General features: G+C 48.1%; 1 long non-coding RNA gene across 2 annotated transcripts; it reads right to left on the reverse strand.

The window, feature by feature from the left end:
- Positions 1–6,180: 6,180 nt before the first annotated feature.
- Positions 6,181–12,911, reverse strand: LOC141184083 (uncharacterized). 2 transcript variants are annotated; one of them, XR_012258872.1, is made up of 3 exons: positions 12,869–12,911; positions 7,500–7,655; positions 6,181–7,401 (listed from the first exon to the last, which is right to left on the reverse strand). It is a non-coding gene; the product is annotated as an uncharacterized lncRNA (long non-coding RNA). The 2 variants fall into 2 exon arrangements; XR_012258871.1 differs by having other exon boundaries at positions 12,856–12,907.
- Between the last annotated feature and the right edge of the window lie 13,385 nt (positions 12,912–26,296).

The raw sequence follows: 26,296 nt of genomic DNA on the forward strand, positions 1-26,296 counted from the left end.
CGACAGAGTCAAGTGACGTCTTGTTTTTTGCGGGATGAGTTGACGTTTTTATTGGTGCCATTTTCAGGCACGTGACATATTTTGATCTCTCTCTATTCCGATTAATGGGAGGCAGAATTATCAAAAACCAACAATTCAGGAATTGTTTTTTTTTTTTTTTTTTTTTTTTATGCTGTTCCGCGTGTGGTAAAATTGATAAGGTAGCTTTATTCTTCGGGTCAGTACGTTTACAGTGGTACCACATTTATATCGATTTTCTATGTTTTGGCGCTTTTACACAATAAAAGCTATTTTATAGAAAAAATAATTTTTTTGCATCGCTTTATTCTGAGAGCTATAAATTTTTAGTTTTCGGCTGATGAAGCAGTATGGCGGCTTGTTTTTAGCGGGACAAGATGACGTTTTCAGTGGTATGATTATTATTTATATTCGTCTTTTTGATCGCGTGTTATTCCATTTTTTGTTTGGCGGTATGATGATAAAGCATTGTTTTTTGCTTCATTTTTTATTTATTTTTTTTACCATGTTCACTGAAGGGGCTAACTAGTGGGACAGTTTTATAGGTCAGGTCATTCCGGATGCGGCGATACCAAATATGTGTACTTTTATTGTTTTTTTTTTCATAATAATATTTATTGATGGGTACATTATATTTTTATTTTTGGTGGATTATTTTTTTTATTTATTTTTTTTATTTTCTTCACTTTCTGACACTTTTTTTACTTTTATTCTTTGTCCCACTATGGGACTTTCACTTTTTTTATTCTGATCGCCTGTATAGCATAGGGATGGAGCACCAGCCCTGTGCTATACAGGCTGTTAGCGCTGCAAATGCAGAAGATACTCTGGTCATGCACTGCGCATGCCAAAATATCTTCCTGCTGTCTGGTGACCCAGATGTTGTCATGACGACATTGGGTCGTCATGGCAACATCCAGGAAGCTGCGGCAGACATCGCTGGACGCCGGCAGGAGAGGTGAGTATCCCGATCACCTCCCCTTGCCCCCGCAATGCTGCGATCGACTCAGCTGCGACAATCGGCTGAAACCCGGCGGCGATCGCGCCCGCACAGCCTGTGTGCGGGCGCGATCGCAAAGACGTACTAATACGTATCAGGCTCTTAAGTCCCATGGCGCAGATACGTATTAGTACGTCTTGAGCTTTAAAGGGGTTAAACTACAACTCCAATGTCAGCCCCTAATTCAATAGGAACCAAAGATCTGAGAACAGAGACAAGGCGAGGGAAGGCCAAAGCAAGAACGAGACCAGGCTGGAGACAAGGTGAGGGCAGGCCAGAGCCAGAACGAGAGCAGGCCAGAGCCAGAGAGAGAGCAGGCCAGAGCGAGATCAGGCCGGAGCCAGGGCGAGGGAAGGAAGGAGCCATAGCAAGGGCATGCCGGAGCCAGTTAGAAGGCAGGCCGGAGCCAGGGCGAGGGCAGGCCGGAGCCAGGGCGAGAGCAGGCCGGAGCCAAGGCGAGAGCAGGCCGAAGCCAGGGCGAGAGCAGGCCGAAGCCAGAGCAGGAGCTGGCCGGAGCCAAGGCGAGGGCAGGCCAGAGCCAGAGCAAGGTCAGGCCGGAGCCAGGGCGAGAGCAGGCCGAAGCAAAAGCAAGAGCAGGCCGGAGCCAAGGAGAGGGCAGGCCGGAGCCAAGGCGAGGGCAGGCCAGTGGCAGAGCCAGGGCAGGCCAGAGCCAGAGCGAGAGCAGGCCGAAGACAAGGCGAGGGCAGGCCAAAGACAGAACGAGAGCAGGCCAGTGCCAGAGCGAGAGAATGCCGGAGCCAGGGCGAGGGCAGGCCAGAGCGAGACCAGGCCGGAGACAGGGCGAGGGCAGTCCGGAGCTACAGCGAGAGTAGGCCAGAGACAGAGCAGGCAGGAGCCAAGGAGAGGGCAGGCCGGAGTCAGAGTGAGAGCAGGCCGGAGCCAGGGCGAGGGCAGGCCGGAGCCAGAGCGAGAGCAGGCCGGAGCCAGGGCGAGAGCAGGCCGGAGCCAGGGCGAGAGCAGGCCGGAGCCAGGGCGAGGGCAGGCCGGAGCCAGAGCGAGGGCATGCCGGAGCCAGGGCAAGAGCAGGCCGGAGACAAGGTCCTCAGGTCGGAGCAAAAGCAGGAGCTGGCCGGAGCCAAGGCGAGGGCTGGCCAGGGCCAGAGCAAGGGCAGGCCAGAGCCAGGGCGAGGGCAGGCAGAAGCCAAAGCGAGAGCAGGCCGGGGCCAGGGCGAGAGCAGGCCGGAGCCAGAGCGATGGCAGGCCGGAGCCAGGGCGAGGGCAGGCCGGAGCTAGAGAGAGCAGGGTCGGAGCCAAGGCGAGGGCAGGCCAGAGGCAGAGCCAAGGCAGGCCAGAGCGAGAGCAGGCCGGAGCCAAGGCGAGGGCAGGCCATAGCGAAAGCAGGTCGGAGCCAAGGCCCTGAGGGCAGGCCAGAGCCAGAGCGAGAGCAGGCCGGAGCCAAGTCGACGGCAGGCCAGAGCCAGATCGAGAGCAGGCCAGAGCCAGAGCGAGAGCAGTCCGGAGCCAAGGAAAGGGCAGGCCACAGCCAGAGGTAGAGCAGGCTTGAGCCAGAGCGAGGGCAGGCCGGAGCCAAGGCGAAGGCAGGCCAGAGCCAGAGCGAGAGCAGGCCAGAGCCAGAGAGAGAGCAGGCTGGAGCCAGTGCGAGGGCAGGCCAGAGCCAGAGAGAGAGCAGGCTGGAGCCAGTGCGAGGGCAGGCCAGAGCGAGAGGAGGCCGGAGCCAGGACGAGAGCAGGCCGGAGCCAAGGCGAGGGCAGGATAGAGCCAGAGCGAGAGCAGGCCAGAGCCAAAGCAAGGGCAGGCCAGAGCCAGGGCGAGAGCAGGCTGGAGCCAATGCGAGGGTTGGCCGGAGTCAGGGTGAGGGCAGGCCGGAGCCAGAGCGAGAGCAGGCCAGAGCCAAGGTGAGAGCAGGCCGGAGCCAAGGCGAGGGTAGGCCAGAGCCAGGGCGAGGGCAGGTCAGAGCGAGAGTAGGCCGGAGTTAAGGCAAGGGCAGGCCAGAGAGAGAGCAGGCCGGAGCCAAGGCATGGGCAGGCCAGAACCAGAGAGAGAGCAGGCCAGAGCCAGGGTGAGGGCAGGCCAGAGAGAGAGCAGGCTGGAGCCAAGGCGAAGGCAGGCCAGAACAAGAGCGAGAGAGATCAGGTCAGAGTCAAGACGAGGGCAGGCCAGGGCCAGAGGAAGAGCAGGCCGGAGCCAAGGCATGGGCAGGCCAGAGCCAGAGCGAGGGCAGGCCAGAGAAGGCGCGAGGGAAGGCAAGAGTCAGAGCAGGCCGGAGCCAGGGCGAGGGCAGGCCAGAGACAGAGCAGGCCAAAGCCTGGGCGAGGGCAGGCTGGAGCCAGAGCGAGAGCAGGCCGGAGCCAGAGCGAGGGCAGGCCGGAGCTAGAGCGAGGGCAGGCCGGAGCCAGAGCGAGAGCAGGCTGGAGCCAGGGTGAGGGCAGGCCAGAGCCAGGGCGAGGGCAGGACGGAGCCAAGGTGAGGGCAGGCCAGAGCCAGAGCGAGAGCAGGCCAGAGCCAGAACGAGATCAGGCCAGAGCCAGGGCGAGGGCAGGCCAGAGCCAAAACGAGAGCAGGCCAGATTCAGGGCGAGAGCAGGCCGAAGCCAAGGCAAGGGCAGGCCAGAGCGAGAGCAGGAAGGAGCCAGAGCGAGAGCAGGAAGGAGCCAGAGCGAGAGCAGGAAGGAGCCAGAGCGAGAGCAGGCCGGAGCCAGGGCGAGGGCAGGCTAGAGCCAAACCGAGAGCAGGCCAGATTCAGGGCGAGAGCAGGCCGAAGCCAAGGCAAGGGCAGGCCGGAGCCAGAGCGAGAGCAGGCCAGAACCAGGGCGAGAGTAGGCCGGAGCCAAGGCGAGGGCAGGCCAGAGCCAGTGCGAGACCAGGCCGGAGCCAGAGCGAGAGCAGGACAGAGCCAGAGCGAGAGCAGGACAGAGCCAGGGCAAAGCCAGGCCAGAGCCAGAGCGAGAGCAGGCCGCAGCCAGGATATTTCAAAGCAAGCAGACCTCTAATATGGGCCATAGAAGTATGTATAGATTTACATTTCTATAACCTTTACGCCCATATTAGAGGTCTGATAAGTCCTAGGGAGTGACAGATTCCCTTTAAAGCTTGTGTCGTGGTTGGCCTCTAGCCCGGTGTCTCATGTGTTGGGTTTGCCCACTCAGGGTCCTCCTGAAGGAGGAAGTAGGATTTCTCTTTTTATTTTGTGCTTTTGGCTTCTTGCCCAGTGATAGGGGTGGATCTCATCCTCTCAGGCATAGCCCAACCCTAACCCTAGCCCTAACCCTAACCCTAGAGTTTATATTTTACACCGTTTAGACAACTTTATTCTTCGAGTCAGTGCGATTACAGCGATACCAGAATCATATCGGGTTCTTATGATTGACAGCTGTCACACACTAAAAGACGCATTTTTTCATAAAATCTAGTTTTTGCATCGCCATATTTTGAGAGCTATAATTTTTCCATATTTTGGCCGACAGTCATGTGACGTCTTGTTTTTTGCGGGATGAGTTGACGTTTTTATTGGTGCCATTTTCAGGCACGTGACATATTTTGATCGCTCTCTATTCCGATTAATGGGAGGCAGAATAATAAAAAACCAACAATTCAGGAATTGTTTTTTGTTTTGCTTTTTATGCTGTTCCGCGTGTGGCAAAATTGATAAGGTAGCTTTATTCTTCGGGTCAGTACGTTTACAGCGGTACCACATTTATATCGATTTTCTATGTTTTGGCGCTTTTACACAATAAAAGCTATTTTATAGAAAAAATATTTTTTTTGTGTCGCTTTATTCTGAGAGCTATAACTTTTTTATTTTTCGGCTGATGGAGCAGTATGGCGGCTTGTTTTTTGCGGGACAAGATGACGTTTTCAGTGGTATGATTATTATTTATATTCGTCTTTTTGATCGCGTGTTATTCCATTTTTTGTTTGGCGGTATGATGATAAAGCATTGTTTTTTGCTTCATTTTTTATTTATTTTTTTTACCATGTTCACTGAAGGGGCTAAATAGTGGGACAGTTTTATAGGTCAGGTCATTCCGGACGCGGCGATACCAAATTTGTGTACTTTTATTGTTTTTTTTTTCATAATAATATTTATTGATGGGTACATTATATTTTTATTTTTGGTGGATTATTTTTTTTATTTATTTTTTTTATTTTCTTCACTTTCTGACACTTTTTTTACTTTTATTCTTTGTCCCACTATGGGACTTTCACTTTTTTTATTCTGATCGCCTGTATAGCATAGGGATGGAGCACCAGCCCTGTGCTATACAGGCTGTCAGCGCTGCAAATGCAGAAGATACTTTGGTCATGCACTGCGCATGCCAAAATATCTTCCTGCTGTCTGGTGACCCAGATGTTGTCATGACGACATTGGGTCGTCATGGCAACATTCAGGAAGCCGCGGCAGACATCGCTGGACGCCGGCAGGAGAGGTGAGTATCCCGATCACCTCCCCTTGCCCCCGCAATGCTGCGATCGACTCAGCTGCGACAATCGGCTGACACCCGGCGGCGATCGCGCCCACACAGTCTGTGTGCGGGCACGATCGCAAAGACGTACTAATACGTATCAGGCTCTTAAGTCCCATGGCGCAGATACATATTAGTACGTCTTGAGCTTTAAAGGGGTTAAACTACAACTCCAATGTCAGCCCCTAATTCAATAGGAACCAAAGATCTGAGAACAGAGAATGATAATAAAATAATTTGTCCACATAAATGGCAAAACTACCCAAAAATGGAGCCCCATAAAGATGTCCCAACTTGACCTCCCCCACCCACCTAATATCAACTGATCGTCAGCAATTTCTCATTTAGACAAGGGGTTGTCCTGAAAATGTCTTATTACAGAGTGTTCCCGGCAATCCATGATAAATCCGGTGGATACACTATAAGTATACCAAAGCTTAAAAGTAAAGAGCTACTTACCTGGACTCGTCCTCTTCCAGCTGTCAGGTTATAGTGACACAAGATGGCAGCAGTGTAGAAATTTATACATTCTATTCCAATTGTGATGTCTATGATGTCATGTGCCTTGTGATGTCATAATAGCTATCACTGTCATTTCAAATTTACAACCGCAAGAAAAAGTTGATTTCATGGTTTAAGAAAAAATATGGTGGGTAATTGCAGCCTGTGATTATTTTACATATTGTTATTAATATTTGTCATGTCCTTCACTGCTGCCTCCTGCACTGCTTTTTATATACTGTTTATTTTAATAATGGACAATTCACAAGCCCTGCATGTAGAATATATAGTTAATGGCCTCTGTTGAATGACTAGATGCCTATTAGAGCAATAAGATATACTCTATGTCTACAATCTTTTGGCTGAGTCTAAGGGCTCATACTCATCTGCGTTTAAATCACACGAGTGCAATCTGATAAAAAAAAATTGGATTGCACTCTGACTCTTGTTATTGAATGATTATGTGTTCATCTGTGATTTTTTTTTTCCAGCTCGGATCTAACTGAGAAAAAAATATCACAGCATGCTGCAAGTGGCTGCATATATCAGACGAGACTCGCCAATGCAAGTCAATGTGTGCGAGAAGAAAAAAGCACAGCAAACGGACCATGCTTATGCCATCCATATAGCGTCCATATAATACGCATCTATGCAACACCTTTCAGTGACTATGGCGGCATCTCAGCACACAAATCCTGTATCTCAGATCTTTGTCTGTCCTTGTCTTCTGTGTTTTGGCCATCATGCCAACAAAACAAGGGTGATTGGGGCAAGAGACATGCTGGTGAGGGGGTTGTTGGCTGCCGTGATGCTGGTAATGGAGGTGGCTGCCAAGATGCTGGCACTGAAGGTGGCTGCCGTGATGGTGCCACTGTAGTTGGTGGTGGTTGCTGTGATGCTGTGACTGGAGGTGGTGGTGATGGCTGCTGTGATGCTGGTACTGGAGGTGGTGGTGATTGCCGTGATGCTGGCACTGGAGGTGGTGGCTGCCGTGATGGTGGGTCTGCTGAGTGCCCTTCTTGGGGGGTCTAATGACCGGGTTTGGTTGTCCTCAGAAAGTTGCCACCTTTCAAGGAATTAAAAGATGGCCATCGGTGAATTTGGTGGCGCAGCGGCAGACAAAACAATTTGGAGGGTAGCCCTGGTCTGCAGCCTCAATAAAAAGGGAACGTGCCTGAAATAACGGGCCAGGCTTAGACAAAAACTCTCATCATCATCACTCACAGGTATTCCCATGTCACGTACGCCAGTGATGGGGGGGCGGTAGCAATGCTGGCTTATTGGTGCATGAGGGGAGGTGTCGAGGGGCTGTGGTGTACTGGTGCTCTCCGCAGGCTCTTCTTCTTTCTGGCCCCCAGCTCCGGCCTCCATTTCAGATTCCTCTCTGGCTTCCAGCACCTCCGGGCTACAGGTATTTCCCTTTTAGGTCCAGTCAGATCTGTAAGGTCAGGGATGACAGAGAAAAAAGCATTTTTAATATGCAAAATAATAATCAAACCATTACAACAAATAAAACTGAAAAAGATAGCCACTTACGGGTGAAAATCTAGGACTAGGGTCAAAAACTGGAGCCGGTCATAATATAGGTATGGCCTTTCTTTTTAAGAGCCACATCACCACTCTTCCTACCCTGTTGTCGCTCGCGGCGGCACTGGTCCCGACAACTGCTCCATAATCTTGTCACTACACCCACTGGAAAGAAAAGTGGAAGAGATTATATACAATTTTTATAGGTAAAGGATGCTGTATGTAATAACATGTATAGTGTGTATTCTAATACCACTGCTAGCAGGGGCTGGCTGGCAAATTTTAGCCTGGGGGCAAGCACACAGCAGTGGTCCATGAGTAGCGGCCCATCCTTAAAGGTCGTTTTCCCACAAACAATAGTATATTTTAATCAATAGGTCTTGGAGTAATAATAATTTCCACAATTGGATGTGATATAATAATGTTCCTGTGCTGAGATAATCTTATAAATGTGCCCCTGCTGTGTACTGTGTAATGGCTGTGTCTGACCGTGCAGGAACATGGTCTGATCATACCACATCTCCTGGGCAGGGGGGAGAAAAAGAGGATACAGGCAGGATAGCAGGGGATCACAGAGGATTCTTTTTGTGAGTAAAACATTTCAATGCCTGTTTTTAAACAATATTTTAGCTCAAAGAAAGACTCAGCTGTGATCCCCTGCTGTAATGTATATATACTCTCTTTATATATAGATGATTAGAGTGCACACAGTCTGTAGGTCAAGGTGCAGGTACACGGGATGTGGAATCCCCAGAATCGGCGGAGATTAAATCACCGCACATTCTAGTTTCATGACGCAAACTAAAGTCTATTTGAAGACATGCAATAAGACACATTTAAGGTGCAGGGAATAATGCAACAGTAAATGAACGTTTTGACCCATCGTTTGCATCTTGAAACTAGAGTGTGCAGTGATTTAATCGATGCTATATACTCTTTTGCTTCCCCCCTGCCCAGTAGCTGTGGTATGATCAGAGCATGTTCCTGCACAGTCAGACACAGCCATTACACAGTACACAGCAGGGGCACATTTATAACATTATCTCAGCACAGGGACATTTTATTTAAACACATCCAATTGTGGGAGTTATTATTATTCCAAGATCTATTGATTAAAATATACTTTTGTTCGCAGAAAACCCCTTCAACATGTTTATTACCAGCTGCTTCATAGGCTATATTCACACAAACGTATTGTCTAAGTGCTGCCCGTGGAGAAAAATGACAGCACTTGGTCCAGTTCAGGTGAGCATTTAAAACTGGTAATACATAAGCATAATATGTACAATGTCTGACCACTACAAAACGCATTTAGGTTGTTAGAGGTGTAATGCAAGTAATCCAAGGTACGCTGTGCTTTTCTACACTCCTAAACAGAGTAAGGCTAAGTGCCCACAATGCAGAAATGCTGAGAATTTTTCCAGAGCGTTTCTGCATCTCCCTGGCAGAAAAAACGCATGCGGATTCTATGAGTTTTCCTGCCAGGGACAAGCAGAAGTGAAGCGCTCTTCACATGCATTTCCGCATGCGGGTTGTCAAGCGCTTTGCAAGCGATTTTAGCATCACTTGGAAAGTGCTTGACAACTTGGTCACACTATATAAATCCATGCAACCGGTATGGATTTATATAGTGTGACCGTAAAAGAATGGTAAAAAATAAATATTATACTTACCTTCTGACGGCCCCTGGTCTCCTTATCCGATGCGTCCGGTCTTCCCGATGTCTCGCGGTTGTGTAAAAGGACCTGCCATGACGTCATTTAGTCATGTGAAAGGTCAAGCGACCGCCGACGTCAGCGGTCGCGTGACCTGTCACATGACTAAATGACGTCATGGCAGGTCCTTTTAGACCATCATGAGCTGCCAGGAAGCCAGGACGCATCGCTATGGAGACCGGGGACCATCAGAAGGTAAATATAATGTATATTTTTTATTTTAATTCTTTTTTTTTTACAGGTACTATGGTACCCGGGTCTGGAGGAGAGTCTCTTCTTCTCCAAATCCGGGTACCATCCGCACATTGAATCGCTAAATATCCGCATGTGCACATGTAGTCATGCGGATATTATGCAATTCAATGCAAGTCAATGGCGGCGAAAACACTGCGATTACACAAAATAATTGGTAGTGCGGCGGATTTTTCCGCATTGATAATCCGCAGCGGAAATTTCCGCAGTATGTGCACAGCAGATGCGGATTATCATTGGGGAACATAGCAGACCTTCTACCAAGCGTTTTTTAAGCGTTTCTGCAGCGGAATTGCCGTTGCAGAAACGCTTAAAAAACGCATAGTGGGCACACAGCCTAAAGGTGGCCACACATAAGCACAGGTCTGCCAGATAGATACCTAGGAATTATTATTTTGTGTATTATTTCCTACATACTTGATCGAGCAAGTCATCAATGTAAAAGTCAACTCCACATTATAGTATATGATGTACGAGTCACTAATTATCATGTGTGTCCCATCTGATGTCTGTGCACACAGTGAACATATTATGCCACATACAATACAATATACATAGGAGAATATATGACTGATATATAGAGATGAGCAACTTCATTTGCAGGACCCTGATCCAATGGTCAGATGAATATTCAGTGGCTGCTGGATAGGAGCCCTGACAGCCTCCTACCTGACACCATTCTCTTTCTCTGCCTTTGATTTGTAGCCAGGCACAATGTCATGTATGTGTCACGCCAAAAAGATGACATCATGCAAAGACTATAATCAAAAGAGGAGTCAGAGATGCCGGCAGGCAGGAGGAGGCTCGCGGGACTCTGGTCTGGTGGCCACAGACTACTGACGGGACTGTTTGACCAGTGTCCTGCGAATCAATTCGCTCATCTGTACTGGAATAAGATATATTATGACTACATACATCAGATATTACATACAGAATAGCATGTGACAGTTATATACCACACTATGAGCACAGACATCAGATATTACACCAGTGACATATTATCCTCTGTATAACATTGGATGCCAGTATCAAAGTCCATCACATCCAGTATACAGCATAATATGTGATGGTAAGCGATATACTGGGATACAGACATCACATATTCATACCTCTCAACTCTTGAAGAACAGAAAGGGGGACAGAAAGATGCTATGCGCGGCAAATTTTGGCCTCGCCCCTGGTCACACTCCAATCCACGCCCATTTACCATTATCTTTCTCGCCCGGCAGGAGGAGTTGTCAGAGGGGCGCTGGTAGTGAGGGAAATTCAGCAGACGGCCGAGACTGCAAGGCCCAGACCCAAATCCAGGACTGTCCACTGTATCCAGGGCAGCTGGGACTAGAGATGAGCAGATGGATTCCGGGGCCTCCAGTCGGGCGTCCAGGTCAGTGCTACCTGGCGGCTGGACTGGAGGCCATGAGTCTCTTATCTTCCGGGCAGTGCGGCCTCATCTGTGAGTCCTGCTCATCTCTTGTTGGGACCTGAGGATTATTTTTTGTTCCCTCATTCACAGTCGGAGCCGCCAGAACTTTCTCATCTTTATGTAGATTCATTATACGACATCTGGCTTTCTTGTGGTGGCTCTTACTGTATATTGGGGGCTATGCGAGGGCTCATACCGTAGGTAGGGGTGGTGTGTGCTAATACTGTATGTACGGGGTTTTGTGGGGGCTCATACTGTATATAGGGGGATGTCAGCATACTTAAATCTGCTCAATATTAAGTGATAATATAAATATACAAAAAATATATCATTAATAAGTTAATATTAATATTGAGCTGAATTAATTTGAACCTATTGGTTCAGGCTCCACAACAGTCACGGTCTCTCACGTGGCCCCTTGGGAAAATTAATCTCCCACCCCTGCCTATTTCAAAGAGCTATGTTAAAAATCACACGGACATCATACACACAGCGGGCACAACCATCACACAGACATCATACACACAGCGGGCACAACCATCACACAGACATCATACACACAGCGGGCACAACCATCACACGGACATCATACACACAGCGGGCACAACCATCACACGGACATCATACACACAGCGGGCACAACCATCACACAGACATCACACACACAGCGGGCACAACCATCACACAGACATCATACACACAGCGGGCACAACCATCACACAGACATCATACACACAGCGGGCACAACCATCACACAGACATCATACACACAGCGGGCACAACCATCACACAGACATCATACACACTGCGGGCACAACCATCACACAGACATCATACACACAGCGGGCACAACCATCACACACACAGCGGGCACAACCATCACACAGACATCATACACACAGCGGGCACAACCATCACACACACAGCGGGCACAACCATCACACAGACATCATACACACAGCGGGCACAACCATCACACGGACATCATACACACAGCGGGCACAACCATCACACAGACATCATACACACTGCGGGCACAACCATCACACAGACATCAAACACACTGCGGGCACAACCATCACACAGACATCAAACACACAGCGGGCACAACCATCACACGGACATCATACACACAGCGGGCACAACCATCACACGGACATCATACACACAGCGGGCACAACCATCACACGGACATCATACACACAGCGGGCACAACCATCACACAGACATCATACACACAGCGGGCACAACCATCACACACACAGCGGGCACAACCATCACACAGACATCATACACACAGCGGGCACAACCATCACACGGACATCATACACACAGCGGGCACAACCATCAGACAGACATCATACACACAGCGGGCACAACCATCAGACAGACATCATACACAAAGCGGGCACAACCATCAGACAGACATCATACACACAGCGGGCACAACCATCACACAGACATCATACACACAGCGGGCACAACCATCACACAGACATCATACACACAGCGGGCACAACCATCACACAGACATCATACACACAGCGGGCACAACCATCACACAGACATCATACACACAGCGGGCACAACCATCACACAGACATCATACACACAGCGGGCACAACCATCACACAGACATCATACACACAGCAGGCACAACCATCACACAGACATCATACACACAGCGGGCACAACCATCACACACACATCATACACACAGCGGGCACAACATGACATGTATATAGTCCCTTCTTCTCCATCATGTCTCCAGTGGCAGTGGTGGGGCCTGGTGTTTGCAATCAGCAGCAGAGTATGGGCTGTACGCAGGAGAGCTGTCAGCCCTGCAGTGCCCCTAAATCCCCTCCCATCCCCCCTAGTCCCGACTGCAGAGCTGCTGGTGACATTGCATGAGCCCCCTCCCATCCTGTAATAACAGCAGCCACAGATGGGAGAGGCTGCGGGTCTCCCCCCTCACCTCAGGACCTCACCTTGTTGTCATGTCCTCCGCAGACTTGGCCCCGCCCCCTGACCCCTCACCTCCTCATGCTGTGCGGTCTCTGCCCAGTAGAATTCCTCTGCCCTGATGCCGGGGAGGAGCAGAGAGCGGGAGGCGGAGCTACAAGGGGTCACACACAGCATGGAAAGCCTGCGTGTCTGGAGGAAAAGCCCAGTGCCCAGCAGCGCCCCTGCCGGGAGAAGAGCTGAGCCGGGCCGGGACTGAGCCCTCAAATCGGGACAGGCCCAGGGAATAGGGGAGGCTTGTTAGCTCTGGATATTATACCCGCCTCCTATTATCCTGTATATAATATGGGATGTCTGTGCCTATAGTATATATATTATACCACCTACAGGCTAATATGTAACTAGTGCACATTACACCTTGAGTACAGCCATTAGATATTACACCAGTCACTTCTTCTCCTCTGCACCATCTGATGTCTGTGCACAGTATATGACATCCAGTATACAGGAGAATATGTGATGGGATATAGGACATACTGCTATACAGACATCAGGTGCTATATACTGGATAATAAATGATGGTATATATCAGGGGTGGGCAATTCATTTTCCAGAGGGGCCACATGAGAGAACGTAACTGTTGTGGGGGCCTGAACCAATAGGCTGAAAGGCTGAAATTAGTTCTGCTCAATATTAATATTAACTACAATTAATATAAAATAATATTTATATCACTTAATATTGAGCAGAATTAAGTATGCCAACATCCCCCTATATACCGTATGAGCCCACACACAGCCCCCCTATATACCATATGAGCACACACACAGCCCCCTGTATACAGTATGAGCCCCACACAGCCCCCCTATATACCATATGAGCACACACACAGCCCCCTGTATACAGTATGAGCCCCACACAGCCCCCCTATATACCATATGAGCACACACACAGCCCCCTGTATACAGTATGAGCCCACACACAGCCCCCTATATACCATATGAGCACACACACAGCCCCCTGTATACAGTATGAGCCCCCACACAGCTCCCCTATATACCATATGAGCACACACACAGCCCCCTGTATACAGTATGAGCCCCCACACAGCCCCTCTATATACCATATGAGCACACACATAGCCCCCTGTATACAGTATGAGCCCACACACAGCCCCCCTATATACCATATGAGCACACACACAGCCCCCTGTATACAGTATGAGCCCCCACACAGCCCCCCTATATACCATATGAGCACACACATAGCCCCCTGTATACAGTATGAGCCCACACACAGCCCCCCTATATACCATATGAGCACACACACAGCCCCCTGTATACAGTATGAGCCCCCACACAGCCCCCCTATATACCATATGAGCACACACACAGCCCCCTGTATACAGTATGAGCCCCCACACAGCCCCCCTATATACCATATGAGCACACACAGCCCCCTGTATACAGTATGAGCCCACACACAGCCCCCCTATATACCATATGAGCACACACATAGCCCCCTCTATACAGTATGAGCCCCCACACAGCTCCCTATTTATTTATTTATTTTACTAACCATATTTTGCAGATTATAAAATGCACCGTATCATAAGACGCACCCCAAATTTTGGTGAGAAAAATAGGAAAAAAATGTTTTTAATAAAATGGTGGTGCTTCTTATAGTCTGCTTTTACGGTAGATTACCCAGGGAAGGGGGCTGCTGTGGTGGAGCAGAGTCGCTGCTCCAGGAAGCTGGCAGCGGCAGGAGTGGGGTGATGCTGTGGACCCCAGGCTGGGAGGGGGATGTTCGACGATGAGCCGGGCTCCGTGCTTTCACAAAATGCCGGCTGATCCCCTGTACTTCCCGTGGTTTTCAATGCTGTAGACTTAGGGAAAATGGCCACCGGAGGCGGCACATGTTTAGGTTGAGACCTCGGGAGACAAGATCTCGGTGTCACGATCTCAATCCGCACATGCGCCGCCTCTGGTGGCCTTTTTTCTCCAAGTTCACCGCATTGAAAACCATGGAAAGTGCGGGGGCTCCTCCGACATTTTGTGAAAGCACAGAGCCCGTCGCACATCCAGACACCCACCTTCCCAGCCTGGGGCCCACAGCATCGCCTCATTCCTGCCGTCACCAGCTTCCTGCAGCAGCGACCCTAAAATGCCGCTCCCAAATGCCCCGGTAAACTACATTCAGATTGTAAGACGTACCCCCATTTTCCCAAAAATTTTTGGAGGAGAAAAGTGCGTACTATAATCTGAAAAGTACAGTATATAGTGCTATTAATTCCACAGCAGATTACAGACATTATTCCTACATACAGTATGCACCCCACATAGCCCCTATATACAGTGTAAGCTACCACATAGCCCTTATATACAGTGTGAGCCCTCATATTCCATCCTATATACAGTATTAGCCACCACATAGCCCCCTATATACCGTATGAGACCCACATAGCCTCCTATACATATTATGAGCCGCCACATAGCCTCCTTTGTACATTATGAGCCCGCATATAGCCTCCTATATATAGTATGAGCCCCCTATGTACAGTATGAGTCCTCATAGCCTCCTTTATACAGTATGAGCCCCCACATAGCCTTCTACTGTATACATATTATTAGCCGCCACATAGCCTCCTATGTACAGTATGAGTCCCACATAGCCTCCTTTATACAATGTGAGTCCTCACATAGCCTCTCTATATATTGTCAGACCCCACGTGGCCTCTTATATACATTATGAGATCCGCATAGCTTCCTATATACAGTGTGAGCCCCCACATAGTCTCTCTATATACAATATGAGCCCTCAAATAGCCTCCTATATACAGTATGATTCCCTCATAGCCTTCTATATACAGTGTAAGGCCCCACATAACCTCTTATATACAGTGTGAGGCCTCACATAACCTCCAATATACAATGTGAGCCCTCACATAGCCTCCTATATACTATATGAGCCCTCACATAGCCTTCTATATACTATATGAGCCCTCACATAGCCTCCAATATACTATATGAGCCCTCACATAGCCTCCTATATACTATATGAGCCCTCACATAGCCTCCTATATACTATATGAGCCCTCACATAGCCTCCTATATACTATATGAGCCCTCACATAGCCTCCTATATACAGTACGAGTCCTCACATAGCCTCCTATATACTATATGAGCCCTCACATAGCCTTCTATATACTATATGAGCCCTCACATAGCCTCCAATATACTATATGAGCCCTCACATAGTCTCCTATATACTATATGAGCCCTCACATAGCCTCCTATATACTATATGAGCCCTCACATAGCCTCCTATATACTATATGAGCCCTCACATAGCCTCCTATATACAGTATGAGTCCTCACATAGCCCCCTATATACAGGCACACATTCCATGCACATACGAAAAAAAAAAAAGAAGACATACTCACCTCGCTCTCGTTCCCCCGCGGTCTGTTCTTTTCTCCGGTGCACTGACTCTCCACACAGCAGATGTGATGTCATGATGTCATCATGTTGGCTGTGTCAGTCGCAAAAGCTGATCTGTGGAAGTAGGAGCCAGCGGCTCCGTCTTCCACCAATGTATTCACCACACTGCAGATAGCAGTGATATTGGGATAGGGGAGAGTATGGTGTGGCCCGTGCACCACAGTTTTCAGCCCTTCGGCTGTCTCAGTCCGCGGGCTGAACTTTGTAGTTACAGTATTATATATACCAGACATGGGTAGAGTTCAGATATACTATACACACATTACCTGTACATAACATCTGTTCACACAGTATACCACATGCATACAATATATATTAGAATACATGACTAGTATATAATATACTGTCACTATAGACATCTGATGTTGTATAGTAATGTGTATTTTTTTAAAACATCTGATGTGTGTATCACAGTAGATGATAGGCTAATCTGTATACTAGATGTGGTATATTATGTACAGGGATATACACTGCACTGCAGCCTTGCAGCGCTGGGGTCCTGGGTTCAAATCCCACCAAGGACAACATCTGCAAGGAGTTTGTATGTTCTCCCCGTGTTTGCGTGGGTTTCCTCCGGGTTCTCCGGTTTCCTCCCACACTCCAAAGACATACTGATAGGGAATCTAGATTGTGAGCCCCGATGGGGACAGCGACGATAATGTATGGAAAGCGCTGCGGAATATGTTAGCGCTATATAAAAATAAAGATTATTATTACTGAACACACCTGGACCTGCCTACAGGACCTCACATATTATATATGGGGCCATATAGTAGAATATGAGGTGCTGTAGGTTCAGCTGTAATCAGTCGGTGCAGGGTCTTGTATTGTGATGTCTGTGGTCTCTGCTGGGACTAAGTGTGATTTATTGCACCAGACTGAACTTTTTGCACTGACAGGAGGACCCTAATCTGCATGAAAGTTCAGCCTCCTGCAATAACTCACACGGAGCCCCAGCAGCTGGCCCTCTGATTGGACAATATAGAATCCTCGGTGAATTTATGAGAAGGTGAGCACAGTCCCGCTTCCCCCTCACTGCAGACCTCCTGACCTCATACTGACTGAGACCACTGAAGTCTCCGATCCACAGGCTCCTGTCCGGCTGACTGAATCAGTTCCAGGTTCGCTGTGTGACGTCACTTCAGCAGACTCAGCCACACAGCGTGCAGGGGGTGTATCTGCATCTCTGCCATGTGGTCGGGTCGGCAGCTGAACATATTTAAAGGTACAGTGCAGTCCCCTGGCAGCCCTGAGCAGCTGCTTGGAAACTGGTCTGGGGGGGCATTTGCCCCTCTGCACCCCAGCCCAGCCTGCCCTTGACTGCTAGTATGATAGTGACTTTTCTTTGTCTTTTTTTTTGTGTTTATTCTGGCTTGCCAAATTTTCGCTTTTGGTGGCGATATGTTTTGGAAAAAAATTAGACACATAATGTTCTGGCTTCAATAGTTATTTGTGTTAAACCTCACCTACAAAATAACCCATATTCAGACAATCCTAATATACCGTTTGTATTTGCCATACTTATATCATCTTGAACCTGCTGTGAGCCGCCTTCCAAATTAGGATATAGTTGGCAGCAAATCTAGTTCCACGGACCGGCCATACCTACCAAACCCTCCGCACCATGGTGTATTTCTACCCTTTACTCCACTTCCCTCACTTACTCATGTTGCTGATCCCCCCACATTTTTCAGCACCCAGTCCTGGCCCTGATTACAGTTCTGCACCTTATTATAATTTGTAATGTTTATTTGCTTTATTTTGCATGTTTTGGCGCATGACAGAAATATTTCTTTTTGATCATTTTTTAAATAGATTAAGTTTGTTTTTTCCTATCTGCTTGTTTTATTCTTTGCCACCTTATACAAAAAGGTAGTTAAATGTAATGTTCAAGGATACAGTGGGTACTGAAAGTATTCAGACCCCTTTACATTTTCACTCTTTGTTTCATTGCAGTCATTTGGTAAATTCTAAAAAGTTCATTTTTTTTCTCACTAAAGTGCACTCTGCACCCCATCTTGACTGAAATAAACAGAAATGTAGAAATTTTTGCAAACTTATTAAAAAAGAAAAACTGAAATATCACATGGTCATAAGTATTCTGACCCTTTGCTCAGACACTCATATTTAAGTCACATGCTGTCCATTTCCTTGTGATCCTCCTTGAGATAGTTCTACTCTTTAATTGGAGTCCAGCTGTGTTTAATTAAACTGGTAGGACTTGATTTGGAAAGGCACACACCTGTCTATATAAGACCTCACAGCTCACAGTGCATGTCAGTCCAAATGAGAATCATGAACTCGAAGGAACTGCCCAAGGAGCTCAGAGACAGAATTGTGGCAAGGCATAGATCTGGCCAAGGTTACAAAAGAAGTTCTGCATTACTCATGGTTCCTAAGAGCACAGTGGGCTCCATAATCCTTAAATGGAAGAAGTTTGGGACCACCAGAAGTCTTCCTAGACCTGGCCGTCCAGCCAAACTGTGCAATCGTGGGAGAAAAGCCTTGGTGAGAGAGGTAAAGAAGAACCCCAAGATCACTGTGGCTGAGCTCCAGAGATGCAGCAGGGAGATGGGAGAAAGTTCCACAAAGTCAACTATCACTGCAGCCCTCCACCAATCGGGCCTTTATGGCAGAGTGGCCCGACAGAAGCCTCTCCTCAGTGCAAGACATATAAAAGCCCGCATAGAGTTTGCTCAAAAACACATGAAGGACTCCCAGACTATGAGAAAAATAAGATTCTCTGGTCTGATGAGACGAAGATAGAACTTTTTGGTGATAATTCTAAGCGGTATGTGTGGAGAAAACCAGGCACTGCTCATCACCTGCCCAATACAATCCCAACAGTGAAACATGGTGGTGGCAGCATCATACTATGGGGGTGTTTTTCAGCTGCAGGGAAAGGACGATGGTTGCAATTGAAGGAAACATGAATGCGGCCAAGTACAGAGATATCCTGGATGAAAATCTCTTCCAGAGTGCTCTGGACCTCAAACTTGGCCGAATGTTCACCTTCCAAGAAGACAATGACCCTAAGCACTAAGCTAAAATAACAAAGGAGTGGCTTCAGAACAACTCTGTGACCATTCTTGACTGGCCCAGCCAGAGCCCTGACCTAAACCCAATTGAGCATCTCTGGAGAGACCTGCAAATGGCTGTCCACCAACGTTCGGCATCCAACCTGATGGAACTGGAGAGGATCAGCAAGGAAGAATGGCAGAGGATCCCCAAATCCAGGTGTGAAAAACTTGTTGCATCATTCCCAGGAAGACTCATGGCTGTACTAGTTCAAAAGGGTGCTTTTACTCAATACTGAGCAAAGGGTCTGAATACTTATGACCATGTGATATTTCAGTTTTTCTTTATTAATAAATTTGCAAAGATTTCTACATTTCTGGGTTTTTTTTCAGTCAAGATGGGGTGCAGAGTGCACTTTAATGAGAAAAAAAATTAACTTTTTAGAATTTACCAAATGGCTGCACTGAAACAAAGAGTGAAAAATGTAAGGGGTTGGAATACTTTCCTTACCCACTGTATATGATTTTCACAATAATCTTGGGGAAATTAAATTTATTAGAAAGATTTTGAGAAAGGGGGACTTCAAATACATAAGTAGGGCCATAGCAGTGATGACTTAGCCCAGGAACTTAGGACCTTATATTGTCTATTCATATATAGTTTAGTCTACATTTTGGCGTTGTTTTACATCCTTACAAATTTAGGTGTTTATTTTTGAAAAAATGGGATGGGGTCCATTTAATTTTCTTAACAGCTGAGGGAAAGCAGTGGGCAATCTGGGAAGGGGCCGCTATTCATGGATCTTCCCAGCTTATTAATAACAGCTCACAGCTGTCTGCTTAGCCTTTAATGGTATTAAAAAGGGGGTATCCCCCAAAAAATTATGTGGTGTCCCACCTAGTTTTAATAACCAGCAAAGGCTAAACAGACACCTGCAGGCTGATATTAAAAGGCTGGGAAGGGACCATGGATATAGGCCTCCGCCCTGACTAATAACATGAGCCCTCAGCCACCCCAGAAATTCTGGTGCTTATTTTCGGCTCTTCCCACTTGCCCTGGTGCATTGGCAAGTGGGGTAATGGTTTTGGGGTTGATGTCAGCTGTTTGATGTTTGCTGACATCAAGCCCAGGGGTTAGTAATGGAGAGGCGTGAATAAGACATCCCGATTACTGACGCCATTAGTTCAAGTAAAAAAACTCACACAGAGCAAAGACCTTTGTTTGAACAAAACACTCAATGACCCTCTTTTACACATTTCTTAAGATCCACATAAAAATAAAAAAACAAAGTAATCCTCACCTGTCCGCAGATTATCCATACTGATGATGTCGAACAATGATCCCCAGATCCGCTACATCGGATTGGTGTGTTGAGCGGTTGCATGAGTATGTAACTGCTCAGCACGCCAGCTGGAACTCACTGACAGTAGCCTGAGGACGTTCCTGCAGTGACGAGCGATGCCGTCAATAAGGTTGCAAATTGAAAACGCTTTGCTATTTTCTTATAGCCTACTCTTGCTTTGTGGGCCTCCACCATTTTCATTTTCAGAGTGCTAGGCAGCTGCTTAGAAGAACCCATGGCTGCTGTTTTTTGGCACAAGGTTAGAGGAGGCTGGGTTTTTATAAAGTTGGGAAATTTGTATCACCTGGCCTTTCCTAATGATAGTGGACAAGCCATAACCTTTAGGGTATGTGCAGATGGTCGGTGTTGGCTGCGCTTTGAACGCAGCATACTTTATGCTGCGTCCAAAGCGCTGCACGCAAGTGAATCTTCATGTGTTCAATGAACCATGCGGATTCACCACATCCTATACATTACAGTGATATAATTTCTCTTGCGGAGACTAGGGTCTCTGCAAGAGAAATTGACATGCTGCGGTCTGTGAAGACGCACTGCATGACCGTCTCCACGGGTGAGCTGCAGGAGCACGGAGACGCATAGTGGACATGGGATTTGTATAAATCCCATCCACTATGCTGTAACATCTGGCCGATGCAGATTGCACGCTGTGCAAGTGTGCTGCATCCAATCCGCAGTATTTACTGACCATGTGCACGCACTCTAACAGGCTAATTAAGGTCTGAAACCTTGGTCAAAGTTTTCTGAGCACACAAATCTCCAAGGGTGCCCAAACTTTTGCATCAGCCCATTTTCCTTTGTGTAATTTTTAAAATGTAAAAAATTACAAGATTTTTTCTTGCCTAAAATACAAAGGAAATGTGTCATCTTTAACTTTAGCCCTTTTATAGAGATCATTTCATCTTCAACTTGCTTTACTGTTCACAATAACAGTAATTTTTTACCAAGGGGCCTAAACTTTTACATGCCACTGTAAGAGAAACACATCGCTATTTACATTACTCGTAAAACCGCATGGCACTGTACACATAAAGGGATTATTGCCTTCAAGGGTAGGAATGCTGCAGAACAGTCCATCACTCTTACATTCCCTCTTTGGACATGGTCATCCTCGACCATTCTGGAACCTGGAAGACAACACACAGCATATACAGTGGGGGCCCTTGAAAACGCACACTGCAGCCGCAATACTCGCTGCCCCTGTCAGGCCTGAGGCTGTGGTACTAACCGTGGAGGAGTCATTGCTGGACATGATCTTCCCGCTGAGGGCTGAAATATTGGATGTCACATCTGGTCATCTGGTCAATGACTTTGTGGCACCCCTGAGGGTTCAGTCGCCACAGAGGTACTGCACCTCACCCAGAAGTGTGGCATCTCCTTCTCTCAGGTAAGGAGGAAGTACTGCCAGCGGCACGGTGGCGCAGTGGTTAGCACGGCAGCCTTGCAGCGCTGGGGTCCTGGGTTCAAATCCCACCAAGGACAACATCTGCAAGGAGTTTGTATGTTCTCCCCGTGTTTGCGTGGGTTTCCTCTGGGTTCTCTGGTTTCCTCCCACACTCCAAAGACATACTGATAGGGAATCTAGATTGTGAGCCCCGATGGGGACAGCGACAATAATGTATGTAAAGCGCTGCAGAATATGTTAGCACTATATAAAGATTATTATTATTAAAGATTATTACTGCCCGGGACCCCAACACCTGCACTCAACACTGCACTACTCCAGGCCGGCTGGAAGGGCATTATGCACTTCTTTTGCTGCCCTGTCCCTGGCTGGAGTGGGGGGAACCAAGGAGAGGGGGAACCAGTAGTGGGTGTGGGTGGAGGACGTAGAACAGGGGAGCACTTAGAGAATAGATATAAAAAAGGAAGCCATCTTAGTTGGAGCAGTGCAGTTCAGCCAGTGAGTAGCAAGGAGAGGAGGGGAGCAGAGTCTCTTCAGGAGCTCTGCTCCATTGTGGGCCTAGTGAGAGAGGCCCAGGAGAGGAGTGGGAGCAAGGGAGGAATGCTCCGGGAACAGAAGGGATCCCAGGGGGTACGGTGAGTGCAGGACGGCACCCATACGACCGAATCTGCCAAGAATCAGAGGGATCAGGCCGCAGGAAGGGAACTGGTCCCTGGACCAGCCGTGTTACTCCAGGTCTCGGCTGGAAAAACCGGAGGCTTCTGCGCTTCCATGGTGCAGTTGCCACAGCCTCACCCTAGTCGCCGTGAAGGGCATCAAGCAGGTCCGGGAACTCCAGGTTGCCCAGAAGGGACTTCAGAGCACCCGATCGGTACTGTGTGTGGGGAGTGCAGGGCAGGAGTGAGAAGACCCAGCGCGTGAAGTCAGTCAAGGAAGGAACATAAGAAAGGGGGTCCCGTTAAGTGCTTCTAATCTACCTGAAGGAGTGCTGAACCCCTGCCTGGCAAATGCAGTGTGACGCGGGAGTCTGACACCTGGACAGTGTACCCGAGGAACCTAAAAAGAACTGTGAGTAAACTTGGATGACTGCACTCCACTGCCTCTGTCAGTTATTTCCATCATGCTACCGCACCTGCACTATCACGCCCAGCATTACCATCTGCAACTACCCTGCCCCGGGGGCCCGCTCCGCCTGTGGGGAGCAGAAACATCCCAGTGTTAGAACCTTGCTGTTAGGTTTTTTTTCCTTTGCTGGTCACATGACCTTGTTGGCCTATTTAATCCTGCTCCGCCCTTCTGGCTTTGCTGGACTTCATTGTATATCTACTTTCTAGCTAGCCTGTGCTCTGTATCTAACTCTGTTAGTTTGCTTGGTCTACGGACCTCTAGGTTCTATCTATTTTGTTTGTTCGTCTGTCTGCTACTATTTCTGTTAGGAGGTGTCCCATATTCCTCCCAGTCCTTAGTACTTGTAGGGATTCCCTCCCCAAATCTATAGGTCTCCGTACAGACTAGATTAGGACTTTAGCAGGTCTGATCGCAGGATCAGGTTCCCTGTTACATCGTAGGGATTCAGCTGAGTCTTATAGTAGGGACAGATCTCCTCTCTTTCCTTAGCTTTGGTAGCAGAACATAACACCCAGCTGCCATCCCATCACCCCCGGAGGTCTGCAGCAGTGCCGGTATTCATTATCGGGAACCACAGGTGGCGTCACGAGACAAACTGTTAACAAACCCCCTTTTAAAGAGCGACCCCAGAGGATGGGCCCGGGAGCCGGCTGCCGTGACATCCTACAAAGAAGGTAAAGGCCCGGGTACCAAGTTCCCCCCTATATCCCCCCTGGGCGGGTCAACTTCACCACCTCCTGGGTGCTCGAGTTGGGCCCTCACCCATTTCTCCCACTCCTTCTTACCCTCAATGACCTTCACCACCCATCTGGCCTCAACGGGGTCCAGGGCTGGTGTCTCTTCCATGTACTGCTGTGGCCAGGGGATGAGGGCTGTTTCCCAGGCTGATAACTCTCCAGAACGCTGAGGTGTACTTACCACCAGGGCTGCCATCATAGCTTTCAGTCACCCTGCCTGGTCGCAGGATCTTGGCCACCCTGACACTGCTGCCTCCGCCTTGGATTCGAGTTCTGGTTTTGGGGACTGCGGGCGAACCTTTGTCTTGAGGTCAGGCATTGGATCATGGGCCTTCCCTGGACCTTGGTTTGTGCCTCTACTGATGACAGTTCACCCGGCTTCATCTCTTGCTCCAGCTGCGTCATCTTCCTTTTCCGCTTGACCTTTCCGGGCACACCGCGGAGCACAATGCCGTAGCACCGACCATCACTTTCAATAGGTAAACCGTAGCACTCTATCTTCTCTTGCCACTTTACCTCCTCACCAACAATGGTCCCAGCCCACTCTGCCGTGGGTGTGCTCTTACGTTGCTCTGCCCATTCTTGGGGGAGGCCACTTCTGGCTCACCTGCCCGTTTCCTGGGAGTCTCCACCCGTTCTCCCTTGACTTGCTGCAATGGGCATGGTTTCTTTTTCTTCCACCGTGCCCTTCTTACGCACACGATGGGACGGGTCCGTCTCACTCTTTCGTGTCACTCACCGACATCTTGCAGTCTCTATCCATTAACCCTATCCTAAAGACTAAACCTATTATTCTCATCTTATCTCCTGTACCGTTGCTAAGCCACTTAACTATATGAACAGTACTTCGCTGTTATAAGTTTTGTCCAAATAGTGTATATACGAGTACTTATATATATCAGTTTATCATAGTGTAAAGCGTTAGAAGTTTCGCACTCCTAATTAGAAGATGTAGTGCATAGAAGGAATATCAATAAGATCCAGAAAGGAAACCTTTGGCACTGTAGATATGACACTTGAGATGCAGAGTAAATTCTTTAGTACATTTATTCGCAACCGACATATAGTTTATCATATACTTATCTTTTTTTAAATCTTTAGATATTATTAATAAAGTGTTTAATTGAAAATATAATGAATAAGGTTAATGTCAGATGAAACACATTGATGAAATGATATGTAAAATTAGACTAAGAATGGAGTGGTAATGGTGGACATTAGGACCCTGCGCTCTCATGAGCAGCATAGCTGAGCTCAACGTTCCTTCCAGACACTGGTGGAGTAAACGTGCACAGATACCGTATTACGGAGATCTCCCCTCCTTTATCAGTGGCACCAGGAATTTTATGTGACAGTAACTGGAGGTGGCTATGACCACTACGCATGTAGCCTTACAAGGTTGGTTTTATCTCGTCACATCTTGCATTCAGTGACACACTCCTTCCTGCTTTATTGCTGATGTTTAGGAGTACGGGGGCGACTTGCATAGTGACATGCTTCTGTACATGTGAAAAGAAAAGAAAGGGCGCATGTGTAGACTCACAGGGCTATTTAATTAATTTAAAAAGTGCCAGTACACTCACCTGTGATGGTTGTGTACGTCTACACAACCAAGATTAAGCGTGTGATTAATGAGGCTCCGGGTCACCTCTATTTGTAGTACCGTCCTGTCGGTGTTTGCCTCGCAACTCCGTGCTCCTCAAGTGGTCACACGATCCTGCCGGACCAGATACCACATCACCGCAGGTCCTCAGTAGTTTAACCCGGTGGCTGGATAACCGCAGGTCCTCACACATCCAAATAGACCATGCTGCTCCTGCCGCTTTGGCTCCGTATGGAGATATTTCACAAGTAAACAATGGTGCAGCGTCTCAGGGAGCGCCAAAGGAATACTGGACAATATAATAGATGGCAACCGACTTTTATTCTTCCTCCAATACCACTGCCACTGGCAAAAGTCGGTTGCCATCTATTATATTGTCCAGTATTCCTTTGGCGCTCCCTGAGACCGCTGCACCATTGTTTACTTATGCTTCTGTACATGACACGGATGAGATGGTGTTTTGTTCCTACAGATGGCTGTGAACTCACCCGTACTATAGTGATGGAATACATCAGCCGCCCATCAGATGACATCTGCAGTGATACAGAATGAGGGGATAGCACTTATGTCATCAGACATCAGCCACAACATGTGAGAGCCGCTCATATGTTTAAAGGGAACAGACAAGTCCACCATGTACGAGGGTGTGTCTTCAATAACCAATCACAGATCCATGGGCTCCAATCAGAAGGGGTTTT

Source organism: Phyllobates terribilis, unplaced genomic scaffold (assembly GCF_046119375.1).
Source record: "Phyllobates terribilis strain yellow unplaced genomic scaffold, ASM4611937v1 Scaffold_40__1_contigs__length_11209783, whole genome shotgun sequence".
Taxonomy (NCBI): Eukaryota; Metazoa; Chordata; class Amphibia; order Anura; family Dendrobatidae; genus Phyllobates; species Phyllobates terribilis.